The following is a 27,312-nucleotide window of genomic DNA, read 5'->3' on the forward strand; positions in this document are numbered from 1 at the left end:
GTGATGAGAATGCTGTTTGCACAAGCAGGGTAACCATGTGAGCAAACCCAACCGACCTATCTCCCTAAAGAATGGACCCCATTACACAGTTCAGCTCTCAAACATTTTGATTCATTTTGCTTTGGCCGGAGAGCTCGTGCAGAGGGATTCCAATCCGAGGCATCTGGAATCATATCTCTCCTCACTTGGAAGTTGATTGGTGATGCTGTCTCAGGTCATGTACCTCTTTTGCTCAACAACCTGGCTGCCCATGTGTTGTCATGGTACCACCAGTACCAGGCCAGAATGCATACACCAGCAAGCGTTGTCTTTTATTTAACTCATGGAGTAGTACTTCATTTAGTGTCTTACACTGAAAAGTCCTACACTGAAAAGAGGCACTGTAGATTGATTTAAATACTCTTTGTTAGGATTGAAATGATAATGCATGATCTTCCATGACTAATTGATCCCATTGGCTGGATTGGTGAGAAATGAAAGAATGTTGGAAAGGGTGGGCTGTGTGTTTTCTGAAGGGAAGGTGTTTCAGTCTAGAGGCAGTCAGTGGGAGTGCATTGTAAAGGCAGCCTGGGCCTCCGTAGCTTGCATTGTTTGGGCAAAACAAAAACCTTCTGACTACATGTGCCTCTGTGGTGGTCACGTTTTTCACCCACTCTGTCAGCCTCTCTGTAGAGCTCACTTGCTCCTTCTCTCCTTCTCTCTCCCTCCCTCTCTCTCTCCCCCTCCCTCTGTCTCTCTCCCTCTCTCTTTGCCCTCCCTCTGTCTCTCCCTCTCTCTCTCTCACTCTCTCCTCCTCACTTCTTCTTTCGCTATCTCTCTGTCTCTCTTGCTCTCTCTAAAATTCAAATGCAACTGCTTTATTTGCATGACTTTTTCAATGGTAAAGATATTGCCAAAGCAATCATTCTTATAATCATCTTACAACATGCAAATGTTCTCTCTCTCACTCCTCACTCACTCTTTCTCTCTCTCGCTCACTCTCTTCATCTCTCTCTCTCCCCCTTAGTCTCTCTCCCTCTCTCTTTCTCTCTCTCGTGCTCCCCCCATACTCACTATCTCCTTTATTCTCTCTCTCCCATCTAGGATGTGATTGTAACTTGCACTCTCTGCGGTAACTTCAAAGAGTGCGGCCACACGCCACCCTTCCAAATGCGTCTGAAATGACCACGCAGAGCCAGGCGCCTGCTGAGAGGCACAGCTGCAGCCAGGTGATTTACAGGCAGGTAATTTCCTATCATCGGGTAGGATTGCTGGAACTCACATACACTTTATTTAATTAGGTCAATACTGATTTTTCAAAACAATTCATCACATTCATCAATATTTGTGAGACTGTATGTAAATGGAAATGAAGAAAAACTGAATTTTATGGAAATGGACAGAAGTGGGGAATTAAGAACAGACAGACAGACAGACAGACAGGCAGACAGGCAGGCATACAGACAGAAAGACAGACAGACAGGCAGACAGGCAGACAGGCAGACAGGCAGACAGGCAGGCAGACAGACAGACAGACAGACAGGCAGGCAGACAGACAGACAGGCAGACAGGCAGACAGGCAGGCATACAGACAGACAGACAGACAGACAGACAGGCAGACAGGCAGACAGACAGACAGGCAGGCATACAGACAGACAGACAGACAGACAGACAGACAGGCAGGCAGACAGACAGACAGACAGGCAGACAGGCAGGCAGGCAGGCAGACAGACAGGCAGACAGACAGACAGACAGACAGGCAGGCAGACAGGCAGGCAGACAGACAGACAGACAGACAGGCAGGCAGACAGACAGACAGGCAGACAGGCAGACAGACAGACAGGCAGACAGACAGACAGACAGGCAGGCAGGCAGACAGACAGGCAGGCAGACAGACAGACAGGCAGACAGGCAGACAGACAGACAGACAGACAGGCAGGCAGACAGACAGACAGGCAGGCAGGCAGGCAGGCAGACAGACAGACAGACAGGCAGATGATAGATAGATAGATAGATAGATAGATAGATAGTAGAGTATGAATAAGGAGGTTGCTATTAAATTATGTTGCTACATATGGAGGCAAACAACCAGAAGATACCTGACATTACTCAAACTTACAGATCTACCAAGGCAGAGAAATGTTACCTGTACTTGACAAACTCAGAACTACAAGACCTAAAAATGTAAGAAAGAAGAAGAAAGACAAGCACTACTTGAAGAAAATGTCCTTAAGGAACAGACAAATTACACACCAGGTTCAGACTCCACGCTGGCAGGTGGCTTGCTGTTCATTCATTAACAGCATATTCTTTATATCAGAGCTCGGCAGATGTTTTGCAGGAAGAACACCTCTCTACTGCAAAAAAAAAAAAGTACTCAGAAAGTTTCATTTATTTTACCATAATCTCCTTTGACCTTAAACTGACAGTTAATGTTACTCCAAAGATTTCCCTCACCCTCTCGCTGGCACTTTCCGTGCTTTGCGGAAAATGATTTCCGACAAAAAGTTATTCAAACTTTGAATGTGTTCATTTTCTATAAGCTCCGGGTGGTCAGCAGCACACCAATGCCGTGAGGGGGGTCTGCCCAGGGTCAGGGTTTGTATCCAAAGCGCTGTTGCCGTATGCATTATCTATACATAGCATTCATTAGGTGGACCCTCTTACCCAGAGCCATTTACCAAGCAGAGGAACACGTAATGAGGCCACATTATCTGCACATACGTTAGACAGCCGACCAAATAAGTATATATAATATAATATATAATAAATCGAAACAGGAGTCAGTGTGCACGCCGTGCTGCAATGAGCAGAGTCCTGCTGAAACCGGAGTGCTGCAGTTATTGCAGTGAGACGCAGCCAGACCAGCAGCTGGACTGCACGCACGGCGGCTGACTGTTAGCGGAAGGCTGGAGGGTGGCGCGGGAATACACAGCTGAATGGGTGCACAGCACATGTGCAAAAACGCAAGGGCACAAAGTTTTGATTCATTTAAATTTGAATAAAAGCTGTACTTCCTGTCCCTGCTCATTTCGGGTTGTAGATTTTTTTTTTTTGTCACGTATCTTTTGAGATGAGCTGAATGGGCTGCATTTTGATCCTGGCTTCCTCCGGGTGAAATGCTGAAAGAGTGCGTTTGAGCCACCTCCGCCGCCAAGCCCACGCGGTCGCATTGTGCAGCCGATCTCGTGGCGTTCACGGTCACCGCGGTATTTTCAGAAGCGGTGGCTTCAAGAGAGGACGCACTCCTATTGTGGGCCCCCCCCCCCCCCCTCCATCTCCCCACCCCCTCATTCAGCAGTCATAGATGAATCACTTTGGAACATCATCCTGTCACTACCACCCCCCCCCCCCCCACACACACACACACACACACACACCCAGGGGCTTCCTGCAAGCAGCTTTTCTGCGTTTTTATTGGATTGTGACATCTCCATGGCAACAAGGGCAACCCAGGTAAACTTCTGTAAAGAAGTAAGATGGAAAAAAGTGTAAGTAAGTGTAAGTGTAAGTGTGTGTGTGTGTGTGTGTGTGTGAGTGAGTGTGCTTGTGTGTGTGTGTGTGTGTGTGTGTGTGTGTGTGTGTGTGTGTTTATGTGTATGTGTGTGCATGTGTGTGTGTGTGTGTGCTTGTGTGTGTGTGTGCATGCATGTGTGTATGTGTGTGTGTGTGTGTGTGTGTGTGTGGGGTGGGGTTCTAAATATTCACACAGTCAATGGATGACTGAATGGATGAATGCAAAGATGAGTGAGGATGGACACTGAAGACGGCTCCAGTGATTGGCTGCCAAAAGGTGATTCTTTACCCAATAGCAATCTGCAGATGTAAAAGCATTCCTTTTCCAGGAATGATTCATGGTTCACCTCTTCAAACATGAAAACAGCATGCAGTGGTTTACCGTTTCTGCCATCAGAGAAAACCCATCCAATAATTTGTTTAATCTGGGTTATCGTACAGCATTTCCATTTACATGTTTTACATTTATTCATTTGGCAGATGCTTTTATCCAAAATGACTTACAAGTGAGGCAGAGTACAACACAAGAAAAAAAAACCATAAGGAGTCAACAATATTAGAAACGCTGCATGACCAAGTTTCAATGGTTGGCCAGACAAGGTACCAGCCAGCTTGTAGAGCTAATGAGTGCATTAAACCATCAGGTTACATTTTTAATGTTTTTTTTTGTTTTCAGACATGGGAAATTCCTTTAGGGGGTATTGTTTCAGGTGCTCAGGTAAGAGCAGAAGAGCTGTGTCTTCAGATGTTTGTTAAAGGCAGAGAGAGACTCTGCAGAATGGATGAGGTGTGGAAGTTCATCCCACCATTGGGGGACAACGGCCGAGAAAGTTTACAGTCTAAATTAAGTGGAGTAATATATTCAGTCATGATTTCCCAACAAGACTATGGGTAACAGTTTAAAGGCTGCAAAGCTCTAATGAAGAACATGCCTTAATGATTGAATTACAGGTATCTGATCGGTATAAATATTGATACATACAGCACATGGCTCTCAGGATGAAGTTTGGGTGGATCAGAGGCCATTCAGTGAGTCTTTTAAAACCTTGGCAACACATCAGAAGTTTATTGAAACTCTTGGAGCCACAGAGTGGTTTCTTCATTCCTCTGAACCTTAAAATATTACAACTGAATCTCCAGAGACCTGCATTTGCACCTTTGTGAAAATAAAATAAAAAAACTACAACATATCTGTCTCCAAGTATAGCACAAAGGCCTGTTGTCATCAGAAATAGAAACCAGCTACTTTTCACTGCAAAGCTCGGTGTGAACAATTAGCACCATGCAAAGAAAGCTCAACATATTTGTGCTTTTTGTGACTCCTACACAAAAACACTCGTTACATTTTTTGTCAAAACACAGATATAGTTTGTTTTATTCTCTCCTAAATCTTACAACAAAAAAAACTCTCTCTCTCTCTGAATTTTAATAGAACTTGCAAAAAAAAAAAATCCTTCGCAGGGCAGTACAGCCATATGAAGTGTTCCTCCCATTTGGTTCACAAATGATAAAGAAATCCTTGCCCTCCAAATCCGCATGAAAATAGCAGGCTTGCTTGTTCCTTTAGCATTAATGGTTCTCCAGAGCTGTCCCAGAGCAGAGAGGTTCAGAAAGAGCAGAGGCATATCCTTCTCCAGGAACTAAATAATACATCAAAGTTCCTCTTCCGTCATCATTGATTAAAAAATTGATTAATCAGAACTTGATTAGTGCAGAAGAGGGGAGAGCTTCCATTTATCATCCTAGTCCATTTAAAATTTAATTAACTAACAGTGGATTCAGAGATCTCAACAAGACAAAAAAGACATCTCATGGATGTTTCAAATTAACACAGCCTAAAAATATCCATCACCCTTTTTCCACTCCTGATCTTCCCCCCACCCCCCCCCCCCCCCCCCCTCTCTCTCTCTCTCCCTTTCTCTCTCTCATTACACAGTACATGCCCTCTCTTTACGAGACATGCTTTGGCTACAGTGGAGGTGTCAATTTCTCTTCAGTGCAAATGATTTAAAAGCCATAAATGAGAACAGACAGGTTAGAAGTGTGGACTGAATGACTTCAACAGGCCTTTTTATAGGAAGAGACAGAGTTCCTCTCTGCTGAAAGCTCAGCTTAAACCTATATGATTATTGTTTACTCTCCTCTAAGGCTTATTATTGGAAATATTAATATTTGGTTCAATGAATGGTTGGGGTTTCCCCTGGAAAGAACACTCAATTAGAAGACCTTGCATAAGAGTTCCTACGATGGACTTAGCATAAAGGATTAGTGTACTGCAGAGACATGTACTGTTGCAGCAGGAGAGCTCTGACATCATTTGGCATTTGTTCAGGCCTCTTGATCCTCAGGTAGATCGCAGCTCAACATGTTCCACATAACCACTGTATTTGCTTTAATATGATTCCCTCTGAATTTCCTCTGTTTCCTTCACACCCATGGTAAAGCTAGGTAAAACTAAAATCAATAAATATGAGAATCTGTGGACTGTGGCTGTCTCAATAACTCAGTTGCCCTAGTGATGCCAACAGGAGCGAATAAAAAGGTTTTAAAAATGACTCTTTATATATTCTCTCCCAAGAGCCCACATGGTGCAAACACTACTCTGTTCTGTCTTTTGAAAATCTGTCTCCTTTATGCCCATTTCTGAGCAGAGAGTGACCACAGGCCTCTAATTTTCCTCAGACCCAATCAATAAATTAATCAATCAATAGACTTCACCTCTCTAATTCAAGCAAAGCTGCCAGTCTTTCTGTCAGGGGGAGAACAGGCACAGCACAGGCCCAACTTAGATGGGGAGTTCCAAGAAATCGAAAAAATAAGTCCAGCAAGTTCAGACAAATTGAACCTGGAACAGATTAAATTTTACTGTAATGGCTGTTTAATTGAAAGCAGTGCTTTGCTTGAATGGCCATTGTTGAGGGGTTAAAAAAGGGTCTTTAAATGGCACTTTGACTTCAGAGCTGACTTCTGTAGTGTGGCTGTAGTGTGATTTTTTTCTGCTTGTATTTGTGGACGCTGTTTCATGGAGCCCAATGATCCCATTGCGGTGGCAGCCACAGGACCATGACCCTGGCCTTTAAGCAGAGATTGCAACCGTCTGGAGGGAGTGATGAAGGCCATGTTAAGTCTGTGCGAACTGGGAAGAACATTCAGGGTGAGTGCATGGGCCATTTCACTCCAGACACATCCTGAGGAAAAAATAAAACCTTATTTATCTCCTCTTGTCCTGACATGCTCACACATACACATATACTCACACAGATGTAGACACACAGTCAAACACACATATACACACATATACTCACACATACACACATAGTCAAACACACATACACACATATACTCACACATACACACATAGTCAAACACACATACACACATATACTCACACATACACACATAGTCAAACACACATACACACATGCTCAAACGCATACACACATATGTGAATTGATATTTTTGCTACTTTAGGCATTTGTATTTGAGATCAAAAAATGACCAAAGTACTTGCTTTTAGCTTTTATTTCATGCTATTTACATGCGGATATGTTTTTCCGAGCCATTTTAATGGTGAATCCCTTTTTTCAGTTGTGCAAAAGTAAGTTAAGAGATGGATTTCAAAACAAATCAAAGTGATAAGGTCTAATGTTTGGTTGAATAGCCCTTTGATGCAATGACTGCATCAATGTTCTTTGGAAATGCTTTTCCAGGCCTTCACTGCAGCTGCTTTCAGTTGATGTTTGTTACTGGGCTCTCTGTCTTCAATCTCCTCTTCAGCAAGTAAAATGCATGCTCAGTTGGATTTAGATCTGGTGACTGACTTGGCCAGTCTAACCCTTTCCACTTTTTGTCATTGATAAAAGCTTTGGTTGCATGGGCAGTGTGGTTGAAGTCATCGTCTTGTGGCAGGATGAAGCGCCAGCCAGTGAGTTTGGAGGAATTGCTTTGTACATAGCACTAGCAATTCTTCCAATCTCAGACAAAATCCATCTGTACACTCCTGAATTCGTCTTGCTGCTGCCATCATCCGTTACATCATCAATAAAGACGAGTGAGCCAGTTCCAGAAGCAGCCATACATGCCCAGGCCATGACATTACCTCCTCCATGTTCCACAGATGAGGTGGAATGGTTTGGATCATGGGCAGTGCCTATCTTTCTCCACACTTTTGGCTTTCTATCACTTTGGTGAAGCTTTATTTTCGTCTCATCTGTCCACAAAACCAGAACTCTTCTCGCTCTGTATTTTTTGGTTAATTCTAATCTAGCCTTTCAATTCTTGCTGTTGATAAGAGGTATGCATCTTGCAGTATGCCCTCTATAATTCTCACACATGTCCACACACACATACACACGTGTATCTCTCCCTGTTTTTCCACTCCTTGTATTAAGGGATTCAGAGGCTCTTGGGAAGGGAGGTTTCAGAGGCTCTGACCTTAGGAGTGTGAGTGGAGGTTCAACCTGAGGCTGTGAAGTGTAGAGTCTAAGGACTAAGTGCACAGCAGCATCTCAGTATAGAGGAGAGAAAGAGAGAGGAGACAGAGGGAGATATAGTTAGAAAGACAGAGAGGGAGAGAGGAGACAGAGAGATTGAGACAAAATGCTTTTTGAAGCAAAGAAACTCCTATCAATGAAACACATTCTATATCATTGAAAAAAAAATGGAGGGTTTACATATGTTGATTAAAAATGACGAAAACCCATCAGATGGTCAGATTTCATCGCCAGCAACTCCAGTCTCGAAAACTGGGAAAAGCTTGTGGTCCTCCCTACATCAGAGCTGGCATGCTAAAAACAGCTGTAGGAGGTTGTGCTTAAATTATTCAACCTGGTTCAGAGTTCTGGCTGCTCTCCTGACAACTGAAATCGAGGGCTTATTTCACTATACACATGGAGAGGAATTCAAGGCCAATAGCTACCGAGACATGTACGTAAGCAGTGATGTGGATATTGGTTTACTGCAGTATTCTGGACAAAAGAACACTAACCTTGTGAAGCGTCATAATGAGTGCAATGTGTTGAGCATGAGCTAAACTGGTTTTCTGGTCATATTGATCGTATTGATAGTAAACAAACGCCTTCACCCAAAATGGCAACATTTCTGTATGCTTTATTGATTTTTAACAAAGAATTTGATTCTATCTGGCATGAAGGACTGTACCGCAGCCTTCTCTGTTGTAGAGGTGATAACTATATGACATACAGTAATTATATATGAATAAGACATGACTAAAGAAACCATGTGCACAGTGTTAATGGCTGATAAAGGGGGGGGCTTGATACAGGGTGGTGGTGCCGGGCGGGACAGCGGTCAGTTAGCCGTTAGCCGTGTTGCTGGAGCGCTCTGCATCTCCCAGCGGCACCACAGCAAGGTCGGATTTCTGCTCTGTGCGCACGAAAGGACCCCGCCATCTCCTGCGGAGTGAGCGCCGAGCCCGGGAAGCCAGCCTCAGGAACACCGCAATAATGGCCTTTCGAAGATCCTGGCAGGCAGGAAGTCAGATAACACCTGACTCCAGGCAGCACTGCCCTCCATCCCGAACTCAAATGCTCATGCCTTGTCCTGGCAGTCAGCATGACGAGGAGGTTTAGCATGGCAGTGAATTCCCCCAAGGAAAGAGCTCACAGAGATTAACCAAACATATACCCTTATGAGAGGATTTTTGGAAACTGTTCATAATTTATATAGGAATAAAGATTATGGTATTGTGCTAGTAGTTATCAATTGCTCACTACTAACACTAGTACTACTGCTACTACTAATAATAATCATAATCAGAATAGAATAGTAATGTTATTAATACTCTTGTTATAAATGTCCTCGTGCGTGGTGATGCAAATAAAGCAAATTTCACGTTAGAATTTTAGAGTCAAAGTGAGAGAGAGAGGGAGAGACAGACAGGAGAGAGCTGCTACTCTCTGTAACGGCTCCAGAATGAGGGAGGTGCTTGTAAATATGATTTGGATGGAGTCCGCAGATTAGAATTCATATCCTCTCCCTGCAGGTGGGCTGTGAGTGAGTCTGCATGGGGTCCAAAACAGGTGATACTTTGTGTCACGGGTTAGCAGACCCGGACACCCAACTGCCCCGACCACAGTCAGCCCACCACAATGCAAGACCGGGTAGGTAGCAAAAAAAGCCAAACTTAACTGTATTATTACAGTTAGGTTTAAAATCTAACATAAATGTAGTTGATTTAAAGGCAGCACACCCTGCAGTCACCCCCTTTTGCCTGCTCTTCCCACTGCAGGCCCCGGGAGAACCTTGCCCCCTCCCTCCCGAAGGATAGCGCCCCCCGCAGGCCAGTGCACACTCACACTCTGGCAGGTAAGCAAGCACTGCAAATTCCCCACACGAGCTGCGGGTGGCGCCTCCCTCTGGCCAGGGTGAGCTGTTCCAGGATCGAGGACAGACCAGGTGGAGGTCACAGGCTACCACTGGGAGCATTTGCGCGCACACACACACACACACACACACACACTTATTACAAAACAGGCGTTGCTGCTAATCACCTCTCCCTCAGGCAGCAATGCCAAAAATAAACAAATCTTAAAACCGAACAGAAAATAAAAAAAAGAATCCCAAGAACACCCTCGTGTCCCAAATAAAATAGAGTCCCTTGGCTGTCCAGATGCCATGTAGTTCTGTGCTGCTGGGTTGGGTTACGCTGCCTCCTGGATCTGATCCCTCGCCTCCCCTGCAACTCCTGTGTGTGTCCTGAATGTGAAGAGGGAACTGAGAGAACCGGCATAGCCACCCCTGGTCTCTCTCTCTCTCTCTCACAGACACACACACACACACACACACAGACACACACACACACACACACACACACACATCTCGTGCAGGACTAAATGTAACACATTCCTTACGGAAAGCAGGGCGGACACTCCTGCTATCCCATTACCACCCCAACCAACTGCTTTTAAAAGGCTGAGAAGCTCCCCAACACGCCCAGCTTACAGGTGCCTGGCATAACTTGCTACACCCACATGCAACTCCCTGGGCTGCCCAAACCACCACCTGACATTTCCTTTTTGATTGGCGGCAAAAGGCTTTGATGGTCTCAAGGGACTTTGTTTTGCTCAGAGAAAAACATTCCAAACAGGAACAAATAAACAATGACAGAGGACATCCGTAAAACACTCAGGTAGAGCTGGTCACTTCAAACAGGTGACTTTGATGGAAAGGGGGAAACTCCTCAGAATATTTCTCTAAACGAGCTTAACGAGTTAAGGGAAAGGAGGAGTTGCTTTACCGCTGAAATGCACCACAGCCCAGGAGGTGGTGTATGTGCACTTACTTAATCCACGGTCAGACCTGCGGCTTCAGGGGGACAGGAAAGCTTCACCTCTTAAAGGCTGATGACGAATCATGACTACAGTCCCACTACAGTGGCCTGATCAGGAAGAATCCGGAAGCACAGGCAACGGAAGGCCTGCTTCCTGTTGGGTCGCATGCACCAATGCAGTGCATGGGTCCTACCAAAATACACATGCCCCAAAATGATACAGGGGCAACAGGACGGGGGTATTACCCCCCTTCCCTGAGAGACACTCCTGCTCCAAGCATTTTCGGTCTGAAGGCTGGGGCTCCCCACCCTGCCTCTTCTGCCTCAGCCTCATTACGGATGGCGGCGACAGGCCTCGTCACCATTTCTGATAATTGCTCTTCTGGCAGGAAGCAGCACCAGGAGGCTGGTACAATATGGTGGGTCTATTTCTGCGCTGCTCCGCTAATGAGCACACTCGCTCGCCCGCTCGCCCGGCCAAGCCAGCGCCGCACTGCATGGCGGGAGATGAGTCCAACCCACACCCGTTTTCCATACCCCCTCACTCACTGACCCCCCCCCCCACCCCCACCCCAACAAAACACACACACACACACACACACACACAAACACTCATACACACACACACTCATACACACACACACACACACTCACACACATACACACATACACACACCCAAACACACACAAACACTCATACACACACACACGTACACACACACACACACACACACACACACACACACACACACACTCACACACATACACACACACACACACACAAACACACACACACACAGAACGAATGGCCTAGCCCATTTTCCATATATAAACTATAAATGGAGGCTCCCATCTGTTTGGCCTTGGGTTCCGCCAGTCAACAGAAGGGGGGTTTGCAGCTCATGCTAACATGAACAGCGCGTCCCAGCAGCACTCCAGTTCCTCTTCAGAAAGATCCCAACCCCCCCCCGAAAGGCTCTCTGCCTCCATCCGGCGGCCGCCACCTCCCTCCGAGTCGCAGATATTCGGCAGGAACCGAGGGGAGAGCTCCCCATCTGCACCCCTCTGTCAACACCCCCCTATCTCCCTGGCACAGAGCTCACGGCTGACTCCCGGTCATTTTGGTCCGAGGCGCGGGAAGGCCTTATCTGCAAACAGACTGCTGTGTGACATTAGCCGGAGCACAACGGAGCCCGTCTTTTATTTACCCGCGCAGAAATAGACAAACTGAATGGATTTCTGAGATGCGGCGCTGTAGGGAGAAAATTACCCACAAGGCAGTGGGAGATACAGAGTGCGGTGTTGGGAGTGCACACATGTGAGGGCTTAATCACCTCGGCTACCCTTCCCCAGACAGAGAGAACAGGCTGTACTCTTCACAGCTGCACAATTCACACTGCTCCTGCGTGTTTTGTTCAGTGTGTAACTTCAGCGCGTTATGACAGTACGGGCTTGGCGATACTTCACAGCCTCACTGGCAGCAGAGGCAATAGCTGCAATCACGTACACAGCACTGAAAAGCACAGATGAGCAGAAATGAGGAGGCCTCACTCACGGCCTCCCGGCCCCTCCCACATCAGCCTCATACCCCCAGGCTATCCCAGCACCCCCTGCAAAGCCATCCTGGCCCCTCCCATGATCAGAAACATCTGCTGGTTTTCATGTCCACAAATGCACCTGGATGAATACGCCCCTCACTGCAGTATGTGCAACCCTTTGCAGTGCCTGCCACAGGTGTGACCTGATTCTGCTCGGTGAGTGAGAGGGTCCAGCAAGCAACATCGCGGAAATGCCCCAGCATGTCTGCTGCTGAGTGCACAGACCGAAGGACAACCCTGACTGATACTGAGAGATACACCAGGCATGCAGAGAGCATTAATCAGCAGGCCTGTGGGCGGAGCTGCTCCACTCTGCCCCGCCCATCTCACCACACTCTCATTAGGAGTCTTCCAGTTAGAACCAATCTGATGCTGAGGAGGACACTTCTCCTCCATTACAGTACCTTACATTGTTATCCAGAGCCACTTCCAGCATGAGAGAACAGAACGGTATCCGTCCGAGTGATATGAGCAGCAGCATCAGACCAGGCTACCAGCATTCCCAGACCAGTGAGCGTGAGCATAACACCATTCAAGCATCACCACAAGTTAACTCGCTCTAATCTGAAACACATCACTATACTGCAAGTAACTAAGCAGCAAATAATGCAAGTAGCAGGTGTCAGGGGGTGGGGATTGAGGTGGAACTGAGATGCAGTCTGAAGGGCTGGGGCATCTGAAGATGGCCAGTGATTCTCCGTACTCCTTACAGTGAATTCAGTTCCTATTAGGCCAGTAGAGGGACATGAGGAGGCCATGGCGTGCCTCTGACACATCTTACTTTTCACCACAGCTTCAATTTAATTCAGCGAGCAATTAGAAGGCTCATAATTAGTGATCAAGCAGCTGTTTCTTGCAGATAGCCCAGCAGAGCCCAGGTGATGTGCCAATTCGGGGCGAGGTGCCAATTCGGGGTGATGCGCTGATTTGGGGTGACGTGCCGATTCAGAATGACGTGCCGATTCGGGGTGAGCTGTCGATTCGGGGCGAGGTGCCAATTCGGGGTGATACATTGATTCGGGGCGGGGTGCCGATTCAGGGTGATGCGCTGATTTGGGGTGACGTGCCGATTCAGAGTGAGGTGTCGATTCGGGGCGAGGTGCCGATTCGGGGTGATGTGCTGATTCGGGGTGACGTGCCGATTCAGAGTGAGGTGTCGATTCGGGGCGAGGTGCCGATTCGGGGTGACGTACTGATTCGGGGTGACGTGCCGATTCAGAGTTTGGTGTCATTTCAGGGGCGAGGTGTCGATTCGGGGTGATATGCTGATTTGGGGTGACGTGCCGATTCAGAGTGAGGTGTCGATTCGGGGCAAGGTGCCGATTCGGGGTGTTGTGCTGATTCGGGGTGACGTGCCGATTCAGAGTGAGGTGTTGATTCGGGGCGAGGTGCCGATTCAGGGTGACGTACTGATTCGGGGTGACGTGCCGATTCAGAGTGAGGTGTCGTTTCAGGGGCGAGGTGTCGATTCGGGGTGACGTGCTGATTCGGGGTGACGTGCTGATTCAGAGTGAGGTGTCGATTCGGGGCGAGGTGTCGATTCGGGGCGAGGTGCCGATTCGGGGTGATGTGCTGATTCGGGGTGACGTGCCGATTCAGAGTGAGGTGTCGATTCGGGGCAAGGTGCCGATTCGGGGTGACGTACTGATTCGGGGTGACGTGCCGATTCAGAGTGAGGTGTCGTTTCAGGGGCGAGGTGTCGATTCGGGGTGACGTGCTGATTCGGGGTGACGTGCCGATTCAGAGTGAGGTGTCGATTCGGGGCGAGGTGTTGATTCGGGGCGAGGTGCTGATTCGGGGTGACGTGCCGATTCAGAGTGAGGTGTCGTTTCAGGGGCGAGGTGTCGATTCGGGGTGACGTGCTGATTCGGGGTGACGTGCCGATTCAGAGTGAGGTGTCGATTCGGGGCGAGGTGTCGATTCGGGGCGAGGTGCCGATTCGGGGTGATGTGCTGATTCGGGGTGACGTGCCGATTCAGAGTGAGGTGTCGATTCGGGGCGAGGTGCCGATTCGGGGTGACGTACTGATTCGGGGTGACGTGCCGATTCAGAGTGAGGTGTCGTTTCAAGGCAAGGTGCCGATTCGGGGTGACGTGCTGATTCGGGGGGGCGTGCCGATTCAGAGTGAGGTGTCGATTCGGGGCGAGGTGCCGATTTGGGGCGAGGTGTCGATTCGGGGCGAGGTGCCGATTCGAGGCGAGGTGCCAATTCGGGGTGACGTGCTGTCTGGGGCTGCAGTGAGGAATGCACCCACATGGATCGGCACTGTGTCGCCCGGGCTCTGTTTCCCTGCTGCTGCAGAAGTCGAATGCGTGTATAAATACTGCCCCTGTGTTTGTAAAGGTAAACACAAGCATGCTCCGCTCTCGCCGCGCGGAGCGGACACAAATCAATGAGCCATTGACCTCATATGACCTCCAGGCTGCAGATTCAGCCCCATAATGACAGGCTTTAGAAGCCTGCTCTTAAGCTACCAATTGTGGAATGCAAGGCCAAAAATATGGAAAAAAGTATTAATTAATGATTATACTAGAGCATTGACATATAATATTCTGTTTTTAATATTACAGAATCCAGAATTTTTTTTTTCATTATTGAACCGTCAGTTCTTAAGCTGGATAAAAACTACCTTTTCAAGATATTTGTGGGATCCTGTCACTTTTTTAATAGTTGTCTAACCTGCAGGTTTTTGTGTTAAATCTTGTTTTTCTAGTTGTGTGTTCTGCAAGGGGAGCATGCAGCTATGAACAGAAAGGAGCTTTCTCTCTCTGCCCGGCCTCCCGCTCCACACCGGGGCTTTCTCTCTCTGTCCGGCCTCCCGCTCCACACCGGGGCTTTCTCTCTCTGCCCGGCCTCCCGCTCCACACCGGGGCTTTCTCTCTCTGTCCGGCCTCCCGCTCCACACCGGGGCTTTCTCTCTCTGCCCGGCCTCCCGCTCCACACCGGGGCTTTCTCTCTCTGCCCGGCCTCCTGCTCCACACCGGGGCTTTCTCTCTCTGCCCGGCCTCCTGCTCCACACCGGGGCTTTCTCTCTCTGCCCGGCCTCCCGCTCCACACCGGGGCTTTCTCTCTCTGCCCGGCCTCCCGCTCCACACTGGGGCTTTCTCTCTCTGTCCGGCCTCCCGCTCCACACTGGGGCTTTCTCTCTCTGCCCGGCCTCCCGCTCCACACCGGGGCTTTCTCTCTCTGCCCGGCCTCCCGCTCCACACCGGGGCTTTCTCTCTCTGCCCGGCCTCCCGCTCCACACCGGGGCTTTCTCTCTCTGCCCGGCCTCCCGCTCCACACCGGGGCTTTCTCTCTCTGCCCGGCCTCCCGCTCCACACCGGGGCTTTCTCTCTCTGCCTGGCCTCCCGCTCCACACCGGGGCTTTCTCTCTCTGCCTGGCCTCCCGCTCCACACCGGGGCTTTCTCTCTCTGTCCAGCCTCCCGCTACACACCGGGGCTTTCTCTCTCTGCCCGGCCTCCCGCTCCACACTGGGGCTGTCTTTCTCTGCCCGGCCTCCCGCTCCACACCGGGGCTTTCTCTCTCTGTCCAGCCTCCCGCTCCACACCGGGGCTTTCTCTCTCTGTCCAGCCTCCCGCTCCACACCGGGGCTGTCTCTCTCTGTCCAGCCTCCCGCTCCACACTGGGAAAATCAGCTAAATCAAACCCAGTGATTGTCACTACACTTCAAACCCAAGCCTGTCCCAGGATTCCTCATTTCAACAGCCCAGCGCACATATCTGACCACTGCAAATATTCAGCCGTTAACGTCAGGACGAAACACCAGATTCAGGAAAACAAAGGCCAGCTTTGAGGCTTAAAAGCTCAGAAGAGCGCCTGTAACGGCTCTCTGGGCCTTATTTTAGATTCAATGATCATTTCATTCCCATGCCTAATAGAACACAATATGAATTACATCAAATTACATTTCAACGTTGCAGATTTCCCTGGACACTAGTTCCTTACAGGACAGCACAAAAGGGCCCTTTATGGGGCTCGTTTGGCCGACCCCTGACCTCTAACCCGTGTTTGACCTTTTCGGGTGATGGCCTGCCATTCCCCCGGCGGTGCATCCATGGAAACGTGGCTGAGGGACTGATAGCGAATCAGTAACACCATTATAGCAACAGCCTCATCTCTCTCCCGCTCTGCACGCGCACCCAACTGTGGCATACAAAACAAGCGTAACAGCTGGTAATAAACACACATTTTAATGAATGTGCCCCCCCGCAGAGGACTGCCGCCGAAGAGTGACTGTCGCATTCGGATAAATACAGACTGAATCTCATATCAACAAACAGCCAGTCTCTGCTCTGTATCTAATGGAAACTGACTGAGGTTGAGCACTCATGTATTGACAACCCAATTTCACTGTTCTAGCAGCGCTGGGATACGACAGCTGAGCGGGGGAAATTTGTCAGATTTCCTGTGTTACTAATCTATAATTAAATTCAAAATGTAAAGCTGGGGTTAATGTTTGGCCTCATCAAAAAGCACGTAGACCCATTCTCTCCTCCCCCTCCCTCTGATGGCCCTCTCTCAGGCAGAATAATCAAGCAGATTGGCACCAAGTCTGTGAGATTACATTCGAAATCACAGTTATCCGCTCCTAAGATTTAATATTTATTGGCTCTTTGTAGCTCTTTTTTTAATCAGGTTTAATCTTAACATCCCGAGATTTGAGCAAGGCCACACGCGTGGTTAATTGGTTTTTATCGTGTATTCCAAAGGTGCTCTTTGTCGCTGGTTCGGCATTGCCGTGGCGCAAGCGTGGGCGTGGCAAGCCACTTGGGCGGAACGCTGTGGTGACCCAGTCAGAGACCTCTCTGAAGGAGCGCAAACGGCTTTAGAAATTTGGGTTTAAAAAGCTGATTATTCTGAACCTTGGAGTCTCTTTTTTTTCTTTCTCTCTCAGCCTTGTCTGAGGCTTAGATGGAAATAATACTGTTTGAAAAACTAAGCCAGACTTAAAATGAAGGCACCAGATGCATCAGGAATCCGGGAGAATATTACCACCTGAAAACGTTTCTGAAACACACTGTCTCCCATAGGTACGCCATAGACATAAATACATAAACTTGCAGGCGTGGCACCTGCACACCTCTCTCCTTAGCCCCCCTGTATCAGAGGTGGGTGATCTGGCTCCTCAGGGGTCACTCACCGAAAATGAGCAGCAGAAACAAAGGACAAACCTGCACCTTGACGACAGTAATGTTAGATTTCATTCACAAATTTTCATATTTTACTGTCATATAAATACATTGTACAATGTCACATTATACATATAATGTAGAATCCAAACTCTCCATTTCTTTTGGAAAAATCGATGAATGAACTTTTAAGAAACTTTTAATGACACTCCTGAGGTTCCCACATAGATAAGAGGTGAAGGAGCGCAGAAGGTCAGGCAACCAATGTCGAGTCACTCAGAGTTAGCAGTAAGTTCCTACTGTGTAATTTGAATCTGGACATGTTAAAGTGGAAAGGAAATTAAGGCTTACCAAAATGCTGTGCAGAGGTCATGCGGCTATGAAACATGCAGCAAAGAGCTGGGACACAGTGAAATCCAACCACTGTACAATGAACAAACTGTTACTGTTCCATTCAGCCCAGCCACACAGTACAGCATGTTCATCACATTACAGTAACTGTGGAGAGACAAGTCAGCTGTCTGCCTTACACACACACACACACACACTACCATGCAGTCCACTTCCTCTCCATTGCCACGCAGAGAAACATTTCTTTGAAATAGAAATACATAATTATTTCACCGTCAGACTGACAGATCCCTGTACCCCTGCAAAACTGTAGAGGGAGAGATCTGTCGAACAGTTAACCTCAGATGGAAGGCCTGAAGGTGAGAGTTTATTATTCATTATTCTTTTGGAAGAGCTCCCGCGTAGAGTGTCTTGCATGGCTTCAATTTTACACTGATATCCATGGATACAGCTGCATATCTGAAGCTCACCTGAGTTTACAACCAAGATGCAAAAGCAGTGCTCCACCTGGGCCTCGAACCTTCAACCGCAGGCGTAAAAAGATGGCGAATCATGTGCTCTTGTGGAGGGTGCTCTCCCTGCTGCGGCTGCAACCCTCCTCCGCTTTCATTACCTCATTTTCATCCCTGTAAAATTCAGGAACGAGGGAAACACACGAACAGCCACTACATTGCTGCAGTGTTTTGTGCTAAATGTCTTTCAAATAAAGACATGGAACAACGAGCATTTAAATAGCATTGTGGAGAGTATAAAGCTGACTTACTGCAATTCAGTCTAAAACTGATGAAATAAGTGTAGGGTGCGGGCATTTCGGGGGGGGGGGGGTATGGGATGAGAGGGGGGGATCAGGACACCCAAAATAATTCTGCACTGTTTTAGCCAGGTGCATGGGCCCCAGGTTGCCCGGGGTGAGTGGCATATGTGTGTGTGCTCTGTTGGAACAGCTCTGTCCTCCAGGGTCGTGTCTGCGGAGACTGCACCGGCCTCTCCAGCTGCCTGGGACACCGTGTGCACCTTGCATCCTGCCCCTCAGTTTTGTACTAATTTATTGGGTTATGCTGGATTCTGTCTTATTCTGCTGTGTTATATTTGGTTCAGTTCTGCTGTGTATTGTTCTGTTATTATGGTCTGTTCTTTGTCGTTCTCAGCCGTTACACTGCATTGCTGTTTCTTTTCTAACCCATTCCTCTCCTGACCTGTTCCCGTTCCGTAACCCCAGCGTCAGATAATGGTCATGTACGAGGCTGACGCACATCTTTCTCTGACTTCCTTTCAGACAGCTTCCACACAGTCTTGGGGGCTTCATGGATAATCTCCTTCCATTCACTGGAGGGGTTCCCTCAAAGCAAAAGACACCCCAAAAATCCACTGATAAACCACCTCTGCTGTTAAACTAAAAGGCGAAGTTACGGTACTCTTCTTCATGGCTAGAACCCAACTGGCATTCAACATGGATAACCATTACTACACAGGACAGCATACTGACATTTGTCTGAATTAGGTGAACCACATGAACCAGGTATCAATCTGTATACGCAATGCCGTAGACCTGTTCTACTTCAGGATACAGCGTGAGGGGCTTTACACGCAATGCCGTAGACTTGTTCTACTTCAGGACACAGCGTGAGGGGCTTTACACGCACTTTGTCTCAAACACTGATTGCACTACCTTTCCTGCACAGGAGCAAGGGAAAAACAAATACATTAAATAGCCATCACACACGTCCAACTCAGACAGACCACCTGTCCCAGGCCTCAAAGGAAAAATGGCCACAGTGTGGGAAAAGGAGAGTGCTCAGTCTGTGTGCTTTTCCAAAAGGCCCCTCACAGCTCTGCTTTCAAAGCTCTTTGAAGCAATCACTCACAAACATCCATGTGGGTGGGCATCACAAAAAAACAAAAACAAAAATAATTCAGCAAGGGCATGCATATGAAAGAGTAAATGTGTCTCTTCCACAAAGCTGGCATTTCAAGCCTGCATTTTTTGCAAAAAAAAAATATAATCTTGTGTTTACTTTACTAATTATTTCACTGATTTCATGAATTTATATCCTTCAAGAGGTCATCATAAAGCCTTCATCTCTTTACAAAGTCTGACACAAACCAGGAAAAGGACATCTCTGCAGGAGTTGGGATGGCATAGTGAGCTCGATATATCTAACGGTGATGGGCAATGGCGATATCAATGCGTAGTCCAAAGCTGGTAAGAGACCAATGTACAACCTCGTCATGATCATAGCTTTCACTACTTTATAAAGCACGCTGAGCGATTGCTGTAAGTGTGTGTTATGTAAAAATTAAAGCCATGTCAACCATCAGAAAACATATTTTAACTACTGCATAATAGTGTAATGTCAGGTTCACAAAGATGTTAAGTGTGTTTTACAACGGCCTTATGAAGTTGCACGTCATATAAAGTGGCCAGAAACAAATATACACTCCATTACAATCTACTGTATAAAACACTCTCTGAGGTCCAAGGATCAACTTTTGATTCTGTTCATTCTCAGCCAGTTGCATGTACATACTACATTAAGTCTATTAAGACTTTCAGAGATTTACTCATCTCAACTCTGAGGCATTGTGGGTAGTATGAACATGTTAGCAATGAAATATTTGTGTATACAGCAATTCCACCTCAGAAAAATAAAGTTGTCAGTTTTTGAACAGATATACTAAACTGTGTACCTGTAAGTATTATTTTTTACATACAAGTGTGCAATTCACACCAAAAACTGCTAACAAAAAACACTGCTTTTCTGTGTCTTGTCTTTAACTTTAATGATCTCAATTAACTTACATGCAAATGGACAAATGTTCAGTTCTGTCCTCATTCATTAAAAATCCAGAGGAAGTAAAGTAGTGCAGCGGGTAACAGTCCATGTGCAGCAGCAGATATTGGACATGGTTAACAGATGGCATTATGAATACATTTATGCACCCTTGTGAAAAATTTAACTGGACGTATATCATAACTGCATACCATAACCTACATAAACTGCAGAGGGGGGTATGCGGAGTCTTCCTCTACACTGCTCTGTCCCAATTAAAACTCAAACTCTATGGGGCGCCAAATGTAAAAGACCTTTTCTCGTGGACAGAATGCCTTCTGTGCTACGAAACGCATAAATTCATTACAAAACCATATAACACCGTAACGCCTTTTGTCCACGAAAAACACAAACGCGTTAGCATTGTGTCCACAAAATATTGAAGAGAGCACATACTTTCGTGCACAGAAAACAAAACGGATAATTCCTTTCGTGCACTGAATTGACCGTTGTGCTTTTCATTCTGTGGACAAAAGGCGGAATGCACTTCGCACTATGTGGACAAAAGAAACTCATTTTGTAGACAAAAGTAATTCTGTCCACGTAACAGATGTCCTAGGCCAGCATTCATGCTGTTGTGGCACGAAATGCAGAATGCGCTGTACGATCATCATTCCGTGTCATCCAATGTTCATTTTATTGTACATATAGCAACTGTTTTGCTATATTACTGAAAGTATGATGTGCACAAAAGGGATTTAGCACAATATATCCCGTGACTCCGCAGTTACAGAAGGCTTTCCGTCCATGAAAGCAAAGGCTGCTTGAACTTTCGTAGACATCAATATTTCGTGGACACAATGCTAACGCGTTTGTGTTTTTTGTGGTTTCACTCGTTACAGTGTTACATGATTTCGTAAAGAATTCTGTCTGCGAAGACAAAACACTGACGTCTATGAAAGTTCCAGCAGCCTTTGCTTTCGTGGTCAGGTCATGTCAGTGTGAAAAGGAGTGCCACTTGGCATCATGTATTTTTCAGAGGAGAGCACTGCTTCCCCACACCCTCTCAGATCATTAGCAGGGGCTGTGGAGATTAGCAGCATCTCTATGATTTAATTGGGCGTTCCAAATTTGGGAGAAAAATGGGGGAGAAAGGACTGAGTATTCCAAATTTGTGTCATAAAAAACAATGAGGGATTTTGATTGAGGAGTGGATCTGCACAAAATAAAATGTAAACAGTTTGCAAGGGAGGATTGCTGCAGAGAAAAACAGTATGGAAAAGCATTAGGTTACATTTTCCAAAGCTAAAAAGGCGTTCAATAGAGGCACTACGGTATTTTCAGTGACTACTGCATTTGTGATGGAGAAAAATCGAACAAATGTAACATTAAATTAGACTTGTTGCTCATCTTGAACGAAAGAGTGGCTGGGTGTATCTGTGCTTGTCCTGTTTACTTACACACACCTGGAAAGACTGCGCTGCTGAACAGAGAAGAGGTCCTTTAATTGAGTGACGGAGTTCGATTTGTGCTTTTTCGACTGCCTCATTTCACCCAGATGAACAGCGAAAACGAAAAACATAAAAGCCTCTGTAATTATGTCTTTTAATGTCTGTCCTGCACACAATAACCTGTGTGCTAACTAGGCTGTGTCTTGCGTCTAATGGAGGAGTACAGAGACAGGAGTCCTGGCGGTATGAGGACTAATGTAATCACGTTCTCTGCCCTCCGTGCTCCCTGCTCAGGCCCAGGTAAGCTGCTAGCTCTGTGACGGACACAATCAGAGCCGCGCTATCACTGGGCCCCGAACGGCCTGGAGAGAATGAGGTTGCTTTTCCTCAGCCTGCCATCGCACGGTGGAGGAATCGGGGACAGAGGGACGCTCCTCTGCTGGGGACAGCCTTGTCAGCAAAAAAAAAAAACAAAAAACAGCCTTGTAGCGTTCTCCGGGGTCACAGATGGGCACGCTCCTCACACCTCATTTATCACCATGTGAGCCCGTCTCGCGTACGAAATGGAGACTGCTTTCCTCCGGTTTAGCATCCATGCGTAAGAAACATACTGCTAGGTATTACTGCTTATGAATCCAGAGTATCCTAAATTCTGTCATACCTGCAATACATTACATTACATTACGTTACATTACATTATCCAGAGTGACTTCCAACACAACAGTACAGAAGTGTATCCATCCAAGCGATATGAGCAACAACGTCAGACCAGTGAGTGCATGCACAACACCATTGAAGCACTACCACAAATTAACTTATGCTAATCTGAAACCTGACAGCCCAGAAAACTCTGGGAAGTCAGAGACATACACCACCATATATCACAGTGTCACTAAATCACAATATCCATACCTGGCAATGAAACAAACAAATAATCAGCAAGTAAAACAAGCAGTACAAGTAGCAGGTGTTAGGGGGGAGCTGAAGGGGAACCGAGATGTAGTCTGAAGAGGTGGGTCTTCAGTCTGTGTTGGAAGATGGCCAGTTATTCCACTGTCCTGACCCCCATGGGTCATTCCAATGGGGGGCCAGTACAGACAGGTATGTTGGCTGGGAGGAGGGGCTCATGATTGCATCTTCAGCTAGACTTTGCCATATATTGTAACTTTTCCCTTTCATAATAACAATAGAGCAAGAATTATGACCCAGGAGATTGCTGACATGCATCTGCATCAAAGTACCGCTGCAATAGGTCTCTCTCCTCACAAGTCACCAAGGGATCTGAGGGTGATCCGGAGTTTCTGCTTCACATGCGATCCTGAGCTTCAGATCTTCGGCCCGGTGGGGGATGGGTTCTGAGCAAGCACAGGTGTAAACGCGGCTTTGATGTGGTTCCGGAATCACATTTTAGTGGGGGCTGGTGACAGAGTGCAGGTGACAGCACATCTCCTTTGATGTGGCACCCAGGGATACAGACTGAGATCCCAAGCAAGCACATTATCTACAGAAACACAGTCTGCTTCAGTGCTGTACTCTACTACTCTGTAACATTTTCACTTTACTAGTCCTTTACTAACCCTTTACTACTTTATACAACTAATCCTTTGCCATCCCTTTACTAATCCATTACTCTCCCAATGATTTTGTCAGGGCTCAGGCATGGACTCAGACGCAGACCACACGTGCTCAGGTTCCAAGTGGTTTATTGGAATCATAGGACAAGAGCGTAATGGCAGAACAGGCAGGGTCAAAACCAGGCAGGCAATCTGAAGGCAGAGCAGGGATCAAAAAACAGGAACAGGCTGGGTAAACTGGGTAGGCAGGCCGATCAGGCAATCGAGGCAGGGCGGCAGGCAGGGACAAGGTAAGAAGTCAGGCAGGAGTTGGTACCGAAAGCAACAACAACGAATAGTCAGGTGAGTACGAAACGGACAAAAACCAAGATGAACTGGCAACAAGACAGAGACAAGCAAGGAATATAAAGGGCTGGGCTGATAAGGAGATGGGATGCAGGCGGGCAGGCAGGCAGGTGGAGGCGATCAGGAAATCAGGTGGGTGGGGACAGGGCGGAGAGCAGGGCGGGGCCGGAACACATGGGAACTGTAAACAAAAGCACATGGACGACACTGCCAGACAGGGAGAAACACCAAAACAACAGCTAGGGGGCCGAAGTACTGACACATCCACTGTTCTTTTACTCCTTTATATGGTTCTCTCCTCCTTGTTAATTTTCAAAGGTTAATTATAATTGGGATTTGCAAACAACATTTAAATTTCAACATCATTCTCTCAAATTGCCATTCTCTTCTCTTCTGTGATATTCATTTCTACATCCCTACTTTCAGAGCCACTAGAAAGTAAAACAAGTTTGCGACTTGGAGGTATCATTTTATTATCAGGTTATATTCAGTCTGCCAGAGCTGGAACAGTGTTCAACAACGGAAAAACTAAAACTCTTCAGTGTGCCGTGACCGAAGCTGGTATCCCCACAGACCTGAGACCTGCCCTTGGGTTCTTTCCATTAACCCGGCCTGACCTGTTCTCCAGGCCTCCCTGTTCTCCCAGCACGTAGCGTTTCCTGTAATGCCTCTCACCCACAGTGAGGCCAACCGTGACCGTGTTCCTACAGCTCACACCAAACGACTAACGCACACGTACACAGTGTGCACTGTGAGCCCGCACCGCCTCTCCATCAGAGCGATGCTGCCTCGTTAAAACGGGCTGGATCATGGAAGAGCAGAACGGGCAGCAGTCTCTCTCAGCTCCTCTCTCTGCTCATGTGCTCGGCGTGTGTCCTCATCCATAGCTCATCTTCCTTCTCTGTATTTCCCCATACATATCGCCACAGCTGGATAAAGCTGTATTTCCCCATACATATCGCCACAGCTGGATAAAGCTGTATTTCCCCATACATGTCGCCACAGCTGGATAAAGCTGTATTTCCCCATACATATCGCCACAGCTGGATAAAGCTGTATTTCCCCATACATGTCGCCACAGCTGGATAAAGCTGTATTTCCCCATACATATCGCCACAGCTGGATAAAGCTGTATTTCCCCATACATATCGCCACAGCTGGATAAAGCTGTATTTCCCCATACATGTCACCACAGCTGGATAAAGCTGTATTTCCCCATACATGTCGCCACAGCTGGATAAAGCTGTATTTCCCCATACATGTCGCCACAGCTGGATAAAGCTGTATTTCCCCATACATATCACCACAGCTGGATAAAGCTGATGGAGTTGCTGCTGGGCAAAAAGGCAGTGCCTCCATCTGAGATTTGAACCCGCAGCCTTCCCCACCACAGCCTGACCCAAACTGCACAAAGCAGCGCTCTGGAAAAGTGCACACATTACTCACTTTGCTCTTATCCCTGTAGGCCAGCTGCAGTAGATGTGCTAACACTGTGTTTCTCTTTGCATGGAACCGGACTGTTCCCTGTGGACCCAACTTCCATCTAAGCCCAGATGAGCACACGCTACACTCTCACCCCTGCGTAGGAGACATCTACGCCTGCAGGCCCATTTCCCAGTGGGTCAGATGCTGGGGTCCTTCTGAGCATGCCCAGTGGGGGTGCCCCGCCCTCACAATGTTCCCCAGTGCCAGACAGGGGCCTGTTTCATAGGGGGGCCGAGGTTGGGGGTTCTTCTGGGTGCGATCCTCTGTCTCGCCACAGCAGGCTGAAGCAGGCCTGTTTGGGTTCATAAACAGCAGGTACACCTGTGAATCCATTCTCTGTTTTGATCCCAGCCAGCCCTACAGATGAGTTTCCATCCCAGCCCTGTCAGGAGTGGATAATAACAGCATGAGGAGAAACTGGAAGAGTTTTCATAGGCTGGTCCCAGAGACCTGATGTGTGTGTGTGTGTGTGTGTGTGTGTGTGGGTGTATTTGTGTGTGTGAGTGAGTGTGCGTGTGTGAGTGAGTGTGTGTGTGTGTGTGTGTGTGTGTGTGAACGCGTGTGTGTGAACGTGTGTATTTGTGTGTGTGAGTGTGTGTGTTTCTCTGTAAGGGCACAGTGTGTTCAGTCCCTGTTCAGAGCTATTAACCCTGTCTGAAATTGGCCCCGTGAGTCCTGACCGGTTACCTAACAGAACCACTGTGCGACAGTCACATGGACGCTGTGTAAATTGCATTGGAACCGGTTCAGCGGGAGATTCCGGCTAACAGCACAGTTGCGGTGACAGTGACCTCAGTGACAGGAGCACAGCAATGGCAAGGACAGGCTGCATCAGCAGCATTCACCCCAGGGAAACTAATCAAAAACCACAGGTAAGGAACACCTACAAATCAGAAAAATACACATAAAGCTCTTTGAAAAATCATAATTACGCCATCCATGCACCAGAGTCTCACATGAATTGAGAATTATGGCAAGTACATTTGATAACAAGAGAGAAAAGGGCAGACTTTAAGTTGGCTTCAAGAAGCCTAGCACAGTAGTTACCAGTACCAGTTACCAGTAGTTTTATTGTTAATCAGTTATACAGCTGGATATTTACTGAGACAATTCTGGGTTAAGTACCTTACCCAAGGGTACAGCAGCAGTGCCCTACCGGGGAATCACACCAGGAACCTTTCGGTTACAAGGCCTACTCCTTACCACTAACCTACACTGTAACATTAGTAATAGTAGTAGTACAATAGGCTGAATTTCATAGTGCGAATGTCCCTGCATTATTCACTCCTGAGTTTTATGAAGCAGCTAAGCGCATGGCTTGGCAGTGCTTCACCTGTTATGAGGCAGATTTCATCCCGTTTACAGCAGGTGTGGGAGTGTCCAGTGTGCAGAGTGTGGGGTCTGCTGAAGACTGATGCTGACGATGTCTCTGTGGGCTGAGAGCAGGATCTTTTGTTTTGCCCCAGCGGCCCGCAGTTTTCATTTTTCTCCATCACCTTTAGGGGTGAGTGATGGCGGTGCCAGGCGGTGCAATAACAGCAACCCCCTCAGCCCCAACAGCTCCCAGCATGCCCGGCGGCTGAGCGGGGCTGTGGGCTGATCACAGATGAACAGCAACACCCCCGAGCACCCAGACTTTATCCTCACAATGTGTGTATGTGTGTGTGTGTGTGTGTGTGTGTGTGTGTGTTTGGCGGGGGGGGGGGGGGGGGGGGGGGGGGAGCTCATGACTAGGGGAGGAGTCACAACTTGTGCTGTATAAGTCCAGCAGGCCACCTGGAGTTGTTTCCATAGCAATAACTGTCATTTCTAATGCTC

General features: G+C 47.4%; 1 long non-coding RNA gene across 1 annotated transcript; it reads left to right on the forward strand.

Moving 5' to 3' along the window:
- Positions 1 to 6,592: 6,592 nt before the first annotated feature.
- Positions 6,593 to 9,824, forward strand: LOC118782434. Its single transcript, XR_005005140.1, has 3 exons — positions 6,593 to 6,649; positions 9,500 to 9,617; positions 9,746 to 9,824. It is a non-coding gene; the product is annotated as an uncharacterized LOC118782434 (long non-coding RNA).
- Positions 9,825 to 27,312: the final 17,488 nt, after the last annotated feature.

This window comes from Megalops cyprinoides, chromosome 8 (genome assembly GCF_013368585.1).
Source record: "Megalops cyprinoides isolate fMegCyp1 chromosome 8, fMegCyp1.pri, whole genome shotgun sequence".
NCBI lineage: Eukaryota > Metazoa > Chordata > Actinopteri > Elopiformes > Megalopidae > Megalops > Megalops cyprinoides.